The following is a 17,028-nucleotide window of genomic DNA, read 5'->3' on the forward strand; positions in this document are numbered from 1 at the left end:
GTTACTTAGAGAGTTGATCCCGCGCTACGGGGTGCCAAACTCCCTGGAATCAGATCGAGGAACTCATTTTAACAGTGAAGTTGTGAAGATGCTCTGCTCTGCATTGAATATTGATCAGAAGTTGCACTGTAGCTATCGACCAGAGGCTTCAGGTATCGTGGACCAGATAAATGGGACTTTGAAATGCCGAATTGCCAAAGTATGTTCATCGACTTCCTTAAGTTGGCCTGATGCTTTGCCCTTGGTGCTTATGAGTATGCGTAGCACACCCGACAGGAGGACAGGTCTCTCTCCACACGAGGTGCTAATGGGAAGGGCAATGAGACTTCCGTCTGTCCCAACCACTGCTTTGTTGAACATTACAGATGACTTGATCCTGGATTATTGCAAGGGACTGTCTGACGCCATTCATTCTGTGTCCCTTCAGGTGCAGGCTGCTGAAGTCCCATCTTCCAGAGATCTATGTCACGACTTGTGTCCAGGGGACTGGGTGCTAATAAAGAAGCACGTCCGGAAGAACTGCCTAGACGTGCGCTGGAAGGGGCCATACCAGATCATATTGACGACGAACACTGCAGTGAAATGTGGAGGGCTGCCTAATTGGATCCACGTTTCCCATACTCGAAGAGTTCCAGCACCCCTGGAAGAAACAGCTCCTCTCGCAGATGAAAATCCAGCTGTGGATGACGAACCACTAGAGGGGATCAGTCAAGCTGTGGGGGTGTCAGAAGAAGTTGGGAGTGTTACAGATCCAGAAGAAGAAAGGCAGGACGGCAGTGAAACTGAAGTTGCCACAGAGGGAGAAAGTTGCTGTGAATACGGCTCGGACACAGATCAGTACCAGAGTGATCAAGAACAGAGTGTGAGGATGAGAAATAGGAGAACAAGGTGTGGAGAAGTTAGTTGGCCCGAAAGAAAACAGAGGCCGAACTTAAAGCCAACTCCAGAGAGAACCCTTGCTCCTATATCCGAAGACTCAGATCCAGACGAAAGTGCACAAGGACAGGAACAGGAAGGTCCGAGAAGGTCAAGGAGGGTGCGAGTGCCTTGCAGAAGATACGCTACTCCTGAGTGGACCTACCTCGCTGCAGATGTCCGAAGCACGCAGAACGGGGAGGGTGAGGGAAGTGACCCTGACCAGTACTGACCCCATCATAACAGTGGAAATAAAGTTGCTGATACCAGGAGTGGAGGTCGAAGGGTTGCTGACACTCAATATCGTTTATCCTCCTTACTTGAGCGGAATAAGAGACTTGGTTTTAAATAAAGTAGAATTTCCAGTTTGTTGTACAAGGAGTCCAATACTTGAGGAACTCCTTCTTCGTTTGGAAATATTAGAATGCGTGATGAGAGTTGTTGGAACACGTATAATTCCGGATTGCTAAAGACCTTGAAAAAGACTTTGTAAATAAACTGATCGAGAGATAACCTAGCGCCAAGTGGAAGAAAAAGAAGAAACTAGGGACTTCCATTTTAGCGGATGGAGAAGGGCTAGGGTTGTCTATTGCTACAGAACTCATAGACTGATTTTGCGGAGGGGATTATCAGTTTCCAGGTGTGGTTCGAAAAGGCTGAAGAAGCAAAGGAAAGAGACTTTGTGCTGTGAAAGAAAAAGCAGAGCTACACTGTTTTGAGATCATGGAGGCTGGCAACCCGAACCGCAGAACAAAATGCATAATAGGCACACTTTTAGTGGGAGTGATTTCTCTTATAGTGTTAGTGGTTACTATATCATATGTAGTGGGACATGAAAACGAAGTGAAAGCAACAAAGGAAGTAAAAAGTGTATCAACACAGAAACCTACTACTGCTGGTCAAAGGGAGGACAATACAGAGAAAGAGAAAGCTTTGCTAGCAGCTGAGACTCGTAGGTTACATGTAGATGAATCGCAGGGAAATTTTAAATCGAATGCATATGCTAAATTGCTTTATGAATATGTGGATGCTATGGAGGCTAAAGATTGCTATGTTTGCATGCAATTACCAGCCTCTGTAGACGAAGGCATTAGGTATCATCATCTTCCATTAACTTATGGAATCACATGTAGTTTGTTGTTGAGCATATTTTATGAGCGTGATGGTTTCGAGTACTACTTCTTGAACTTTGACTCCGTGTTGCCAGATGTGCCAAATTACAAGCACCTCAATAAATGGGATTATTACAAGAGTGAAGACAGGTTACAGAAGTGTTTCCTTCCATGGAAAACTTTAGATACTTCACATGCTCGAAGAAATAATTTGACTTGTACAGTGTCAGAAATTGAGGAAAAGTTTGTAGGACAGGTGGATGCTCGATATAGGAGACAGAAGATTTTAAAATCTTCAGGTCAATGGAAAACAGATTGGACCGAGGAAGAAAGGTCACACCAAAGAAAGGGTAGTAATGGTCCAATAGCTTTAGATCGAGAGAAAAGGGGGAAACTGTGTATACATAGGGGTGAAACCTATTACGAAAATGTGTTTGTGGGAGAAGTAAGTTGTGAACATGCTTTTCAGTTAGAGTATTACTCCAAGGATTTCTTGAAGGAAATGCAGGTGATCCCAAATGTATACTTTGTTTGTGGGAGGAATGCATATGTGAAACTACCAGATAATTGGTATGGATCATGCTATTTAGCGATTGTCTTCCCCAAAATATACCATGCTAAGGATTTAGAAACTAAAGAGGGAGGAACTCAAGCTAGAGGAAGAAGGGATGTAAGCACTGAGGAGATAGTTGGAGACGTATTTGGTGCTACACTTCCTCTTTTGGGGGTAATACTAAATGACATCAAGATTAGAAGATTGGCAACAGTCGTAGATAGGTTGTCCGCCAGTACTGCTAGATCACTAATGCTGGTGGAAGGAGAGATGCATTCGATAAGGGCAATGGTTCTTCAAAACCGACTTGCTCTAGATGTTCTGTTAGCCAAAGAGGGAGGAGTCTGTAAGGCTTTGAAGGTTCAGGAATGTTGCACTTACATTCCAGACAATTCAAAACCTCTAGAAAAATACATACGGAATATTACTGAGATACATCATGAGATTGAGGATTTGACAAAGGTAAATGTGTGGGAGAAAGTAGGTCAAGGAATGGGTAAAGTTGGAGGTTGGTTTGCCAACCTAGGAAAGGGTTTCATTTGGTACATACTGAAACCTATCATCATAATAGTGATTTGTGTAATCACTTTGTGGGGATTGGTGCGGCTGTACCAATGGTATAGATCAAACAGGTTGCAGAGATCCATGAGAGATCAGGAGAGGAGATTAACTGCAATGCAGGATACGCAATACAGGAGTTTGAAGGCTCTAGAGATGATGAGACGAGGGGGTACTGCAACGACTTCAGTTTGAAAATTCACATCTTAGGGATGGTGTTGTGATTGTGATGACTACTAAAAGTCATCAAAGGGGGGACTGAGAGAGCGCAAATTAAGAAAAAAAGTAGAAGTGCATCATATTTACAAGCACGTTGCATCAGCCTAGTAGAAATTATATAAGAGTGTGAAATATATAGAGTGGCAATATATATGAGTGTTTAATTAGAATAATAATACATATACTAGTGTGAAAAGTTAATATCGAATTGTGTAGTGATGCTGGAATGATGTTGAAATCCCATGTTATGTGGCTGTTGTAAGGGAAAGTGTAATTCTGCTAAACGTAGAAATGTGTAGGCCACATGGCAGTTCACAGAGAATACAAGTAGCTGGTGCATTTCCACACAATATGGATCTTAAAGTTATTGTAGTTCAAAGTATTATTGACTATAGAACTGAAGTATATGTTTTATATATGTGTTATACTTAATCATTGTGTGTCATAAGTTAGAATATTGTTTAAACGGAAGAAATTGAAATGTTTGCAGAGTGCAGAGGCCTGTTTCATGTAATTCTAGTAGGCCTGAATAGATAAAGTCATTTTGTTTGATCTGCATGGGTTCGTTAGAGAGAGGTCAAGCAAAGCACAAGACGCAGAGCCTGCTCGATAGTTTACGACTTAAGAGATATGGTGGAGGCCGGAATTTGGGGCCCACAGAGAAAGTGTCTGTTTGCAGGTGCAAGGGGGTTTAATCAGGAAAGTGATGAATGGGCTTTGTTCAGAGAAGCCTGGCACAGGCCTGGAGGAGGCTTCAGGAATTTCCTGGGGGGTACCGTCCATCAGAAGAAGAGCCTGGGAAGCAAGGTCAACGCTAACGATGGACCCAGAGAAGTACCAGCATGGAAATTGCCGCCAGAACCGACACCACGTGAGGGGCGTCTCTAAGGGCGTTTCTATTGGAAATGTGATTTTGTATTAGGGACAGCACCCCAGGGTGGAGTTAGAGCAGATGGTCTGAGGAACCTAAGAGAGCGGATGGGTAGGCAGATAGGTTAACTGCAAGAGATCGATTTGCAACGAAGACTAAGAGAAGTGTGTGATCTTCTTTGGAAGTCACCACGGCTGACACCTTTTTAGGTAAAGATCTTGTTAAGCAGGGATGTCACTTAGTCTAGTGTAGGGACAGTCTAATCTGAACTTTTCCTTTCTGTAAATGACTTCTAAGCTACAGCTTGTATCGATCCTTGCAACTCTGATGCTATTTGAATTTGTTTTAGTGATATCATTTTGCCGACTAAGAGCATTTAGAGAATTCTCGTTTGTATTGATTCCCGTATATCTTTTGAATCTTATTCTGAGATGTTTGTATCTCCAGATAACTTTGGCTTTATAATAAACTTTTAAAACTTATTTGTAGTAAGTGGTTATTTAGAGTGGAGTAAGTCCTTATTTGATTGACCTAGTAGTGGATTGCCTTTTACTCAATGACAGGTACCAACGATTTAGTCGACCTGAATTGGGATCTGGAATAATAACTATAGACCAGAAATCCCGCGTTAACACTGTTTATGCACATATTGGGGCTTCACATTAACATAAAATGGTCAAAGAGAAAAAGGTAAGCTTTCCTCGCTGTGGCTTGCAACCCCTTTTGGTACAGGTTAACCTGTCCAATCCTATAAGATTTGGCCTGAGGGCCTCCAACTAGAAAAAACTTCCCACAAAATCAAAAACACCAGAGTTCATTAATTTCTGTTCTTAAAAGAGCTTTCTCTCTCTTTCTGCCTACGTCAATTACTTGATTACTGATGAGTAACAACATTCGAAAATGTACTGTGTTTTAGCCAGCATTCTGTTCTGGTCATTTTATTTTTTTACAAAAAGATTTCTGCTACCTTGGCTAACTGTCACCTTAATGGATACTGATAGGCGGTCTGGGTCTGCATTCTAGGCATAGTTTTCTCAGGAAGGGTCAAGAGAATTACTGCATTAAGATCAATAATAGATGCCAAATTTTCAGTTTTGCATTTCGTAACTTGGCATATTCATTTAAACCGTGACTTCTTTGTCAACTGTGAAGCTGAAGAAGCTTTACAAAGTGAATGAGGCATAACAGCAGATTGTGCTGCAGCGAGAAGTGTTCCAGCACTGCACAGAGTTAGAACACGTGGCTTGCTAGCAACTTAATTATTTTTTAATGGCACCACTGCCCGTCCCTTTACTTCACTGCTGGAATGCCCAAGGCGAAATATCTTGCAAGATGACATGGACCACCCCAAATACTGCTTCCCCAGGTCGAAACTGTTAGTCATTGGAAAAGACTTAGCGCATCCCACTTCTTTGTGTAAAGTCCTAGTCTAAAATTGCTGACATTGTAAGTCACTTTCCTAAAAACTAATTGAGACTGCCCTGTTTATCCATTTGCCTCAGATAGGAAGATATGAGAGGAGTTTATTGGGGAGATGAGTTGTTTTAGGACTAGGGCGGTTAACCTCGAATCTGGGGAACGGGTTCGAGTCCCGTCAATGACACTGACCATCCTGTGATTCTGGGCAAATCACTTGTTGATCTCCCCTTGCCTAACAAAAATGTATGTGTCCTCATGTAATGCAACTGGTGCTAGGTAAAGCGCTCTGATACTCGAGTCGGGTCAAGTTCGCCTATATAAAACTCTGTAAATAAATAAAATATATAATTTGAGTGCCCGACATTAAGTTTATATATTGTCCCAATTAAGACGTATACAACTTAAATAAGATTTCACCTATCTAGGTACCTGTGATGATGGTTTAAAGAGCATATGCCTTTCAAATGCCACGGGTGTAGGTGTTGCCACCAGGAAAATATTTAAAGATTATTTAATTCATCTCAGAAAGTGATTGTAAACTGTAGTTGTCACACAAGGCACAACCACCTTCCTGTGGTGTCCTGCACAATATTTGAATATAGCATAGGGCAGGGAATAGAAGATATGGAAAGGCGTTAACGACGTGAGACTGAAGGAAAAAGGAAACAAGTGTATTTTTGACTGTGGTAAGGAAAACATTGCACTGACAGTTAAAATGTTATCTATTCTAATATAGCATTCATTGCTTGCAATAAGGATAGGTTTAGCTTTTGAACATAAAAGTAAAGAGATAGTTTTGCCCACCTGAGTCTAGGGTAAAGAGTGTATACGTGGATGGAAGCCAGGCTGTTGTTATAGGGTACAGTGCAGGTCAGAGGGGCTGACCTTCTTCCATCCTGAATCAATTGAACGTAGTAAGATAATTGGACATTTCTGAAAGGCCCTGTTTGAAATTTAACAAATCTGTTTCTAAAGGTAGGGTATGTTTTTTCCTATCAAACTATTTCTGCATAGGACCACATAAGACAGAAAAATTGTAAAGTTAAGCAATACTCAAATTGCCTTCATTCTTACTTATCTGACAAGACAAAGGCCTCTTAACTTGCTCATCTGGGGAGAGGTTAATGATTTGCATAATCAATATAATTGACAATGATCCAGAAAATATGCAAATTTCTTTGGTTCCTCAGAGAAAGTCTCAGGAGGATCTGACGGTATAGTTGTAGTCAGTGAGGAACAGGATTGTGTTTAACTCTTGCCGTATATTAAAGGAGGTGATAATGCCTATAACCATGAGCCTTTATCACCTGAAGTGAAAATACATTTAAGACTCTTCTATTCCTCTGTATTCAACAGATACGAATCTCCTCCTTAATAGTTACTAGATCTAAATGTAGTGCCTTATTTTCTGTTTATTGCTCTGATTTTATCACAAGCTTTACTAGAAAAAATCTATCAAGCTAGGCTTCACAATAACCTGTTCTACAATTTTCAGGGATTTTCTATCTCCCCCTGCGCCCTCTAGTGACCACACACACTTGAAATTCACATCCAGTGGAAGTAGGGAAAGGGGGAATGGGATAACAAAGAAAACAGAAACACAGGACTCATCATTTCTGAGGTCAAGGAAGGATGCGGATTGGAGTGGATTCCTGTAAGACAAAGAAGCACCTTAAGTAACTTGTCATTGGAAAATGTAGCATAATTGTAATTGTGAAATAAAACACCTTAGTAATAACTCTCCATGCTTTCACAGGATACTGTGAATACCGGAAAGCTAAACATAAGGGGCCTCATTTATGAGGCCGTGCGTCACTTTTACGCCACCGGTGCGTCACTTTTTGTGACGCACCAGCAGCGTAAAAAATGTGCCTTGTTGCACCATATTTACAAAGTGACGCATCTAGGTAGATGTGTCACTTTGTAAACCCCTGCGCTACATTATACCTACACCAGGTATAATGTATGCAAGGGGGCGTTCTGACGCAAGACAGGGTCATAGAAATGACGCAGTGAAATCTATAAGATTTCACTGCGCCACTTCTAGGACACAAATGCGTCAATTTCTTATGCCTGCCTCACAGCAGGCGTAAGACTGACACAGGCCCTTTCACATGGGGCTTGCCCCATGTGAAAGGACACATTGGTGGAGTTGCGTCACTTTTGTGACACACTCCAGCAATGCGTCACTTTTGCGCCATACAGATACGTCAGAAATACTGACGTATCTGTAACTCCTTGCGCCATGATGCGTCATACTGTAAATATGACGCATCATTGGTCTCGCAAGGAGGGCACAGTGAAAAGTGACGCATCGCTGTTTTCACGCAGCGATTCGTCACTTTTCATAAATGAGGCCCAAGGTAATTTAAGTTCCTTCCTTGTTATATGAACATAAACTTCTCCCTGTTGAGAAAAAGTACCTTAAACTGTGTCACTGTTTGCTCTTTTGTCCTTTGTAGAAGATGAACATATTTTCAACTTACTTCCTGTAATTTTAAAAATAAGAAATGCACCAACATAAGCCGTCAGCGTAGATGATCTCGAGGTACTGCTTCCTCACAATCAAACCCAGTATGCCTGTAAGCAGAATTTCCAGCTGTACATACTGACAGGGAGCATGAGCAGCCTTTTGCCTGAATGTCTGGCGTTGCTCTCTTAGCCTTTTATCTAGCAGATGCCACTTACAGAGAATGCTGTTTGGGCTGCCCCCTTAATTTTCTTCAAGAGAAGCCAAATCAGCTGAAGATAAGTAGACCAAGTTTGTTTACACTTTTCTAATTTTCTGTGGCTGATTGGGCTCCCCTTCACTAAAAGTAAAGGAATGCGTCAATTTAGAAGCATGGGAAATAGCAGCAGCTAGAGAAGAGGCTGAAGGATAGCCACAACTGGATGGACTTGTTGTTTGCACTCAGATATCTCATCCATGCATGCCTTATATTGCCATGCATACAGAGGGGAGTTGGCAGCTGGGCGACCATAAAAGGCCCCATTTAGTGTGGGTCTACCACTTTAAATAGACCCAGAAACTGAGGCGTTTCGACTTGATGACCAGTTTTACTCTGAGTGGTAATATTGAATTAACTCTTTATACCTCTCACTCAATTCGAATCATTTTAATTTCACAAATTATAGAGTACAGGGAAATATTAGTTTCACTAAGATATGTATACGAAGAATTGATTGAGAATGTAATGCACATGTTGACACATATTTTGTATGATCTGTATCCGAATTAGGGGGCCGATTATGATGGCGGACGGACCTGAGTCCGTCCGCCACCATAGAGTAGGAGGGACCGTCCGCAGGGGCAGCGGCAGTCCCTCCGTGCAAATTAGGATGTGACCGCCACCCTGGCGGTCACATCCTGTATTTTTATCATTGCGGCGGGTGCTGCTTGAAGCAGCACCCGCCGCAATCATAAAAATGTAAGTTGTGCATTTGCATGCACAAAGCGGCAGGCACCGCGCGGTGCCTGCCGCTTTGTGCAGGCAAATGCAGGGGGGTACCATAGGTACCCCCCATGTGCACCCCCCACTTCCCTTCACCCCCGGGGGCCCGCAACGGGGGCCCCCAAACAAAAATCCGTATGCCTTTGCACGGCGGAAATGCCGCCGTGTAAAGGCTTGTTCCTCCAGACATCCTAATATGGCTGGCGGTGTCTGATTGACACCGCCAGCCATGTTAGTGCTTTTCCGCCGCGGACGGGAGGCGACCGCGGCGGAAAAGCTGCGGACTGAAAAACGATCCCCCAGCCATCCTAATCTGGCGGGGGGGCTTTTTCAGTCCGCTTCGGTTTTCCCGCATCCTCCGGGCCGGCGGTGGCTTCCGCCGGCCCAGAGGATGCAGGAAAACCGCCATCATAATCGGGCCCTAAGTGAGGCCTACTAAGTTATCAGCGTATGAGACTGTAGGGTTAAGCATTTGCTGTTTGATCAGTTGGGCATGAATGTCCCAGATAATGAACTCAGGGGACCTTCAAAAGAGCTTACACAAACCAGATGCAGACCTGGAGGGCAATTCTTAGTTGAGGGACATTGGTAAGGTAAGGCAAGAGCCGTCAAGAAAAATGTGGATGCCTTAGCCTATTTAGATAATTAAAGAAACAGGGAAATGGCGGGTGAAGTGAGTTATGCGGAAATATGAGTGTTGTTACTGCAGATTCTAGTTAAACCTGAATTCCACAGCAGGGTTATCAATAAGTGGCGAAGAATATTCACACTTCATCTCAAACTTCATTAACTTTATTAGAGCATGGAAAGTCCTGGGGAAAGGGGAAGAAGGTAGAAAGATAGCAACCAGTGGTATGCAATGGTCAATGAAAGATACCTAAATGAGAAGATAAGGCAAACAATATTGCACCGTATATCTTTACTCAACCTATAACCTAGAATGAGACCCACCTATTGGCTACCCTACATTCTTTCTCTGCTGACCATTCCTATAATAGCCTCCAGTATATTCTTCGGGATACCCCATGATCTTAATTTTTCCCATAGGCGGGTTCTGTTCACTCTGTCAAAGGCTGCTCGCAGGTCTATAAAGCAAGCGTACAGTCTCGTCTTCCTTTTTTCAGCTTTTTCCCTTAGGAGAGCCAGGGTTATCAAGTTTGTTAGTGTACCGGTCCTTGGCCGGAAGCCAGTTTGGAACATGGGTATTATATTCCTGTCTTCCATCCAGTCTTGGAGAAGTGATAGTAAGCATGACCCATATAATTTTGCCTCAACATCCATCAGCGAAATCAGCCTATAGTTTCCTGGCTCATTATGGTCACCTTGTTTGAAAATGGGGTGAATTTTACTCCCGTTCCACGATCTTGGCAGTTTATTCTGGCTGTAAATTGAATTAAAGAATGGTGTCAAGTATTCTGCCCAGAATTCAGGGGAATGTTTGAAGATAGAGTTTGGAAGCCAGTTAGGACCCGCTGCACCCTCTTTTTTCAGGCGGTTTATTATAGCTTTCAGCTGATCTTTTGTTACTAGGGTATCAGGCACGGTGATTACTAATTTTTCTGATTTACCAACAAGTATGTTTTCAAGTTTCCCTTTGTTCCCAATTCCACAACCCAGAGTTAGCTTCTGAGTTACTTCTGGTGGATTATGTCCTGTTCCTAAGATAGTTTCCGCATGTTCGGAATTTCTAATGCAGGATTTGCACTCTGATTTACAGGGCCAGTTTTGACCATCCATCCTGTCGAAGAACATGTTTTTTACATGCTGAATCCACTTGCTTTCTCCAATGCCAGCCTCCTGTGTTAGAGTATTCCCCTTTGTCAGTTTATTAATAGTACCCCAAAATGTTCTGGCATTATTGTGTTTCCCGGCAATCAGTAATTTTGTCCACATTTCCTCTTGGTACGATGTTTTTGCGCTACTCAGCATGATCTTATATTTTTTCCGCATGGCTTTCAATTTTGACTTATCTGGTTTTATTCCACTTTTTATCAATAATACCTGCTTGCGGACTTCTCGTGCGATTTTTCTTTTTTCCTCTCTCAAGGTGATGTTATACCAAGGCTGTTTCCCAGTATTGAGTCTTCTCGAATTCTGGTTTATATTTGGGGGATTTCTTGTTACTGCTTCACATAGATGTTCCCATGTTTTTACCAGGTTTTCTTTTTCTTCCGATGTTAGTCTGAGCAGTTCATTTTTGAATTTATCCATTGTTGGTTTTATATCCTTACCTCCCCATTTCAGTTTATGTAGATTGAATTTTTTAGTGTACTCGATGACGGTGTTTTGTTTTTCCGTCTTGCTGACCAACATATTTATTTCGGTAATTAGAGGAAGATGATCGCTTTCCACACGTTGCTCCACCGAAAATGAGCTCACCATCGGTATCAAGCTGTTGCTCATTATTGTGAAGTCTATTGTTGATTTTCGATTACCGCTTACAAAAGTTATAGGTATGCCACTGTCCACACTATCTTTCTTGTTCAGGATAGAAAGGCCCAGTTTTCCGAGAGCTTGAGTTATTTTGTCATCTTTTGTTAGATTGCTATTAAAGTCCCCTGAGATAATCATGGAGTGCGACTCATGAGTACTTTGCAAAGCCCTGATCAAGGTTAGTAGTGTTATCAGTTTTTCATTTTTCTCTTTCTTTTCCGGGTGTACATAAACGTTAAGTACTAAAAGATTGCAAATACCTGAACCAGAGTCCAACTTCTCCGTAAGTTTTATTGCTTGTATCCAGTTTACCACAGTGTCCAATTCTTCCGATTGCCATCTGTATTGTTGGGCTATATACGTTGATAAGCCTCCTCTAGGATGACCAAATTTAGAATGTTTTTCGGCGAGGACGTGAAACTCGATATAACCCGGGATGGAAGCTTGGTGCAGGTTCCATGTTTCTTGTAGCAATATTAAGTTGTGTTGATCCAAGAAGTTTGCGGTTTCATGGTCGTGCCCCATACTATTAAAACCATGAACATTCCAGGAACAGAGGCTGATCATGTGGGGGTTTGCAGCAGGGAATTCCTTTTGGTTACCGACTGTTATCCGTGGATGTAGTATTGTATCTTCTTTTAAATCACTGGACATGTTAGGAACATTTATTGCTCAATACCGATGCCACCCACGACCAATCAGTAATCTGTTCCTGAGCACCTCCTTGCACCATTGCATTTTCGTGTCTCCTTATATTTTGTAATATTTTTTGCGGAGTTACTGAACGAGCTCCCTTTAGGCATGTTTTTTGGGAGTTCCCCTCTTCCATTTTCTTTTTACCCAGGCTTATGTTTTTTAGAAGTGGAAATGGATATTTTTTCCGTTCGTCCCGCCTCAGTGCTATGCCCCAGGCTTCAAAGGACGTACTCATTGCAAATATTCTGTCAACTATGTCCTTGGTTGACTAGGTGGTTAAGGATTCTTCCACCTCTAAAATATTTTTTGTGTGCTTAAATTCTACGGACAGAAGATCTTGGGATGCTATATCGTCCAGTTCTGGGATTTCTCTTAGAAGCCGCATTATATTACCTCTGTTCAAAAAGTCTTGGCGCCCTGTTGTCTGGTATTCAGGTATGAATACCAGATTATTGTTTGTTTCTGCTTGTGTTTCTGAGCTCAATTTTGCATATTTTTCTTCTTCTGGTTTTGTATTTTGTGTTGTTTCACCTTTTACGTTTATTCTTCTCCCTTGACTCAGAGTTTTTATTGTTATTTCTTCATATGAATTGTCTGGTTTTTTTTTGGGTGGGTAATGAGTTCATTAATCCTGTCCGTGTTTTTGTCAATGTTCGTATTTTGGAGTATATGGGTACACATTATTTGTTTATTTGCTCGAAGGATACTGCAGATTCGTCCATCTTCGTTTGAATTAATTTTTATTGGTGTTCTTATGTTTTCCTTTTCATCTGTTCTTTTTATGGATTGCTTTTGGTTAGTTTTGTCTATTATATTTTGTTTAGTATCCACTTTAGTTGGGTCATTTTGGGACCTTATGTCTTGATTTGCTGGTTTGACCTGGGGTATTTGTATTTCGTCTGTCTGGTGAATCATCACAATCTGATTTATACAGGCCTCTTGGTTTAAGACCCTTCCATCAATCTCATCTTGAGTCTTATCTTTATCCTGAGTTTGTGGGATTTTTTTTTGTTTCTTTTTCTGGCTAATCAATTGTATAATCCCTTGTGTGTGGTTTGGTTTTGTGGAGGTTGAGAGGATTGGTGATTCTGTAATCCGGCTATTCCCACTCGCTGCACTTGACTGGGTTGATTGATCTGGGGACATGCCTGTATGCTTTGAAACAGTTACTTCAGAAGCTGGTTTCTCTTTCTTAGTGGTGGTATGGTGAAAGATGGGGTACATATGAATGACTGTTGGAGGTTGGAATTTAAGTTGTGCCCTCCCTTTCCTAGCGCGCTTTCTTTGTCTTTTTGTTAACTTGACTTTAGTATGGATTGTTGCGCGTTGTTCGTCCTCTGTTTGACCTGCTTCATTATCAGATTTTTCTTTACTTAACTTGCTTATCTCTTCCTCTAAGTAGTTGTTTTGGGTAGTGTCTCTTACTATGTGATGGCTCCCAATTTCAACGTCATGTTTTATTGCCCCAGAATTGCTCGTAATTTCGATGTTATGTTTAGTATTCACTGATGATTGAACCGCCCTTAGAATGTCATTTAATATTACTGGTAAGTTTGACATATTATCCACTAATTTGCCACATACACAGCTTGGCTGAATTGTCTCTTTGTGGAATCCCCTATCAACCCTCCCTAAAAGCAGGGTTGCCATGTGGTCCAGCCTGGTATTTATACCTGAAATATGACCTGCAATTAGATTTATTAAGTCAATCTGAACGTCCATTTTATCTGACTGGAAGTTCAGTGCTTTACTTGCCTGGTCTAAGGTGTTTAATAATGTTTTACTCCATGGGGTCTTATCTTCTTCTCTGGACGGTGTTTCCTGCACATCTGATTCTTCATCTGCCCTACTCATAGATGATATCATAATAGGAGATTCCTGGTTTAAATTGTTTTTAGACCATCCTTTAGTTTTATTTTGGCCTTTGTCCCCTTCGTGGGGGTTGACACGTGAATGCAATGGTGTAGATTCCAGCCTTCCATTACCACCTGGTCCGTTTTTCTGGTGTTCTTGAGATCTATAATTGGCTTGCGGACCTTGGATGATCTTTTGGGATGCTTCTAACTGGGATTGGGTGTTTTTTTCCGTTCCTGTTTGTCTGTCCAAGATTATGTCGTCAGGTAAGGAGAAGGAGGTTGGCCAAGAGTCATCCTGTGCGGCATTTTGCCCGGCCGCCAAATTATTCCCCATTGTTGCTTCTTTCACCTTGTCCTTTGTCTTTATTTCCTTATCTGATTCATGAGTTTGAGAGTCATTCTTATTTATTTGGGCTATTACCACAATGGACTTGCCAGTGTTACTATTTTGCTTGGCGAAAGTCCGAGAGATTTGTTGCTGGTCTATTGGGTTGCTCGTTGGACTACTCTCACTATGAAAGTCCTGTGAATCTTTTTTCTTCCCCTTCATGCTATTTGTTTGCAACTGCACATTCTCTTTTACACTTGGCACCGGTGTAATTGGGCTAGGTTGGAGGGCTTCTTCCTTTGTTTGCCCGTAAATTGACGTCATGGGGTCCTTTAGATAGAAGAATTTTTGGATCCCAATATTACTTTGTTTTGAACTTGAAGTTGTTAGCTCAGGTGCCGACACTAGTCTCTCTCTTTGTTGTGCCATCCTCTTCCTTTTTCTGTTTGACTTTTGTGTGCCCTTGTTCCTGTCTTCTTCGTCTTTTTTTGACCTTGCACTTATGTTGTGCCGCACTTTTCCAGATCTCATTCTTTCAGGTTTATTTAATAAGGTCCGTCAGTGATCAGTCTGATTTGCGTATTCTTGCGTATTCTTAGAACTCTGGCTTCAAGATTTTTATTTTTATTTTTTTTATTTTTTTTTCTTCCTGGCTTCCTTCTGATTTGTGATTGTGGCTCGTCGTAAGTTTATATATATATATACCAGGCCTTCCCAAGCCTTCCCCAGCACTAGTCAGGCCGAGGTCCTGGTGTCTGTACCCGTTGTTCCACCTCTACCACCTCTGCTCCAATTTTCCCACTCCCCCTCCCAAGCCTGTCTGTCTCTCTGAATAGGAATAGCTGCCGTCAGGGAGGATAGCGAGGTATGGTTTGCGGAGTGTAGTATATGAGGCGGGGTGGCTACTGACTTTTTGCAATTACTCCAAGTCAAAAATAGAATGTCCTCAGAAGGAGCACTACTTCCTTTCCAGGAATATGACAGTAGCTGGCTTCATTCAGAATCCAATTAAGGGTGGGGTTTTAGCCTGTGACTGCGGAATTTTGGAAGTCAACTGTACCAGGTATATGGGAAAACCTGGTGGAGCCCTTGTGTCAGCTTTTTAACACGCAGTTAGTCTGGTGTTAATCTGCTCTTAGTCTGCCAGTAGTCTGCCGCAGCTGTTAAGTAGATCGTCAGGAGGACATTCCCATTAGTTGCATGTTTGCATGTTTGTCCGAAGGGCGATTTAATAATTCTTGATAAAAATGCTTAAAATGCGTGAAGTAAAATTTCCAAGTAAAATGCTTGTTATACGCGTTTATACGCGTTTAAAATGCTTTTTAGATGCTGTCAATAGTACAGTCAATGATACAGCTAGTGCGAAAATCTCCTGCTGCAGTTGTAGCTGTAATCAGTAGCCTGGTTTGTCAAGGCTTTCGTTTTTACTATGTTTCTCCTTCACTGTTTTTAGTTCTCTGCTGCGCTCTACTGGCCACTGGCAGCAACACTCTTCAAGTTTAGTTCAGAAGGTCGGTATTCAGAATTCAATATTGCATATTCCGTAAATACATTTAATGGAGCGGCCGGCATTCCAAATGCCAAGTGTAATATGGGGTGAGGGTTGATTCGTGCCCCAGTCAGCTTGCAGATATCTTGTAATGCACCACAGACTGTAGTAGCAGCCTGCCGTCCACTCCGACACTCCCTCGCCTCCCTTCCTCATTCACTTGCAGGCGGGGATTTTGTCTGATTACTGGCAAACACAAGAGGCAGGGGGGAGAGCGAAACGCTGACTCAATAGTAACACCTGGGCTCGAGTAAAATTGGGAGACGGTAGCAGCGTAACGGCCGAAATTAGAACACAACAAGGCTTAAAACAAGGCTGTGTACTGGCCCCAAGTTTATTCAACCTTTACATGGCAGACATCGTCGGTCACATGGAGGTCGGGGAATGCCATCCACCCTATTTGTCAGGGATTCCTATCCCCTTCCTGCAGTATGCGGATGACATAGTCGTTCTGAGTCAAACGCCAATAGGCTTGCAAAGGTCGATCAACAACTTGGTAACCTATCTGGAACACGAATGTTTGGAACTGAATAAAGACAAAACCAAAGTGGTCCGCATCGTGGATCAAAAAAAGCCAACATTCAAATGGTACGCAAATAGCACCACCATAAAGGAGGAAACATCTTACAAGTACCTAGGTCTGAAGTTGGGGCGAGGACAAACGAACAAAGAACACAAAATCGATCTAAAAGCTAAAGCACAGTCCCTGATCTACGCATATCGGCAACTACAAAAAAACTAAGTTGTCCAAATTATACACACCTGCTGAAAGTGCTAAAAGCACAAACCCTACCCACCTTCTCATACGCATTGGCCAACTGGTGTGGCAAAGAAGCAGGGCTGTTAAACAGCTTACAAACAAAGGTATACAAGGCAGTCCTAAACCTCCCAAAATCGTCAGCACCGGCGCAGGTTCGCCTAGAATTTGGTCTTCTGAATCAGAAGTTTCGCAGTATGGGAACCTTTGTGAAACTCTGTCACAAAATACGATTGTCAGAAGAAGGCTCATTGGACAACCTGTGCTGGAAAGAAATCGATACCCAGCAGAAACTGCACGTGCCGAACAG

This window comes from Lissotriton helveticus, chromosome 4_1, assembly GCF_964261635.1.
Source record: "Lissotriton helveticus chromosome 4_1, aLisHel1.1, whole genome shotgun sequence".
Lineage (NCBI taxonomy): Eukaryota > Metazoa > Chordata > Amphibia > Caudata > Salamandridae > Lissotriton > Lissotriton helveticus.